General features: G+C 43.5%; 1 long non-coding RNA gene across 1 annotated transcript; it reads left to right on the top strand.

Moving 5' to 3' along the window:
- The first annotated feature begins 241 nt into the window (after nucleotides 1–241).
- LOC135329500 (uncharacterized) lies at nucleotides 242–1,634 on the top strand. Its single transcript, XR_010390935.1, has 2 exons — nucleotides 242–358; nucleotides 1,229–1,634. It is a non-coding gene; the product is annotated as an uncharacterized LOC135329500 (long non-coding RNA).
- Nucleotides 1,635–2,216: the final 582 nt, after the last annotated feature.

Below are 2,216 nucleotides of genomic sequence, written 5' to 3' on the forward strand. Positions count from 1 at the left end.
CGACCTGTTGATGCCTCCCTGCACTGGCCATAGAGCAGCCCAGATGATGAATTTATACTGGACATATAGTTTCTGGATGGATAAAATCAAGTGAGACAAACCCCATGCTAAATATCTTCCCCAAAGCACAGCATTATTAGAGTTTCTTCATGAAATGCTGTAAAAATGTTTACATTGGCAAAATAACTCATCTTCCTTTCCTCTTATCCTTTTCCGAGAAACACTCATACGATTCCAGCTGAAAGGTCCCCAGAACCCCTCAGCCTGCGGCAGATATTCTACGCACATGGTTTCTTAAAACTAAATAATTTAAAACTGGCAAACCAAAAAAGCAGAAAAAATCTTCCAACAGGAAGTGGTATGTCCAATACTAAATATTCAATATCCCTGCAAGGGGAGCGGGGCTGCGTGGGGACTGCACGCGGGGCTGCAGTCTTGCTGGCAGCGAAGCGGCGCCGGTGCAGAGCGCGGTGCCGGAGGGAGCACCGCACCGCTCGGCGCGGGAGCGGGGACACGCTGGCGTTCAGGTGGCACAAAGCATTCAACCAGCTTCGGGCTGGCTGGGAGTAGGAGAAACCTCTTCTATATGTTCACTGAAAATAAGCACTGCGGGTGCCACACAAGTGGGGCACAGATTTAATTTCAGTGAGGTGAATGCCGTTTTACAGTATTTACCTAACTCTAACGTAACACATTTTTTTTAGCATTTAGATACACTTGATTTTGAATCTGAGATTTCAGTCTCCCTGACTTATTGGGCTTATTGGGTAATGGAGGTTCTTTGATCCTTTAAACCAGACTGAAATAGAAGACAGACTTGGAAAGCGTTACCCCAGATGAGATTTGGCAAAGAATCAATATTTTACAGTCTAAATATGTATTAATCCATGGCAGAACTAAACCATTTAAACTTTTTATACAGACATTATTTTACCCTTGTGAAAGTGTATAAAAAGTGTATATTATAGTGTTAGTTTGCTGACTTTTATTTATGATATACTTATCTCACTGGGGAAAAGCAATAGCTAGTTATATCTGCCCAGGGAAAAATTATTGGGTGGTAGTTTCAAAAGAGCTTGAAAGATTTAGACAGCCAATTCCCAATGAACTGGGAGTTATGACAGGAGTTATGGCTCTAAATCATATAAGCAGTTTTGAAAATCCAGCTCCTCCTTCCTCCTTTATCTGTAAATGAGTTCATTTGTCTTCCATTTGCTTATTGTTACAGTCTCGGGCAATTTGAAGCTGCTCTGGAAACACAACAGGCGAAACGCGTACGTGCACTGGCTTCTGCCATCAGCAGCACTGCATCCCGGGCTGGGGTCGGGCTGAGGGCGACCGCTCGCTATCTACCCCCTCGTCGGGGCCCACGAAGGACGCAGCGACTCGCGTCGTGGCCGTCGGTGGAGGTGACAGCGAGGGGCCCCTGCACAAGCTGGCATGCCAGAAAGCAGCACCAAGAACTGAGCAAAAGCTCCCCGGCGCCAGCGCGCCCGGCCGGGCGGCTCTGCACCCTCCGCCGCGTCCCCGCGACCACCAGCCGCGCGGTGGCCTCGCGCCGCATTACAATAAACCAGCTCCTTCCTAAAATGAACCCTAAGCGCTTTCCTGATTAAAAAAAACAACCAAAAATACCCTTAATCTCTAAAGTCTTTTGTAACTAAGCCAATAAAAAAAAAACTGAGTAATTAAAAAAATTACACTGGTAGTTTCTCTGGCACCTCTTGCTTGAGCAACGCTTATAGTATTGATAAAATGAGAAATGATTTGATCACATCCTGGCAATAGCTGAAACTGAGCACAGATCTTTTCATTTAAATGTTTCTGCTTCGAACCAGCCATTTCATTTCCAATTTCCTTTTACTATAGAGCTCTAAAGTAAGAAGTACACAAATAACTACAGCTTATTCTTTTCTCTTCTTTTGGACAATCCAGAACAGCTACCCACCATGTACCCTTAACACAATAGACAAATCAGAGGTTTTGATCAGAAAAAAACCAGATTGGCATGGAGAAACAGCCGATACAATTTAAAATTAAGACCTAGTTCAGACTAAAACCTAGTGAGACTGAAAATAACTAGAAAACGTTTTCAAGCCAAAGTGATAAAAAGGAAAACTAGACACCAAAGAAATATACAACTTTTAGATGTATACATAACTTCATTTTAGACATGGATTTTTCTGCATTGCTCAAACTTAATTCTGGCTTATTGC

The sequence above is a fragment of the Dromaius novaehollandiae genome, chromosome 11, assembly GCF_036370855.1.
Source record: "Dromaius novaehollandiae isolate bDroNov1 chromosome 11, bDroNov1.hap1, whole genome shotgun sequence".
Lineage (NCBI taxonomy): Eukaryota > Metazoa > Chordata > Aves > Casuariiformes > Dromaiidae > Dromaius > Dromaius novaehollandiae.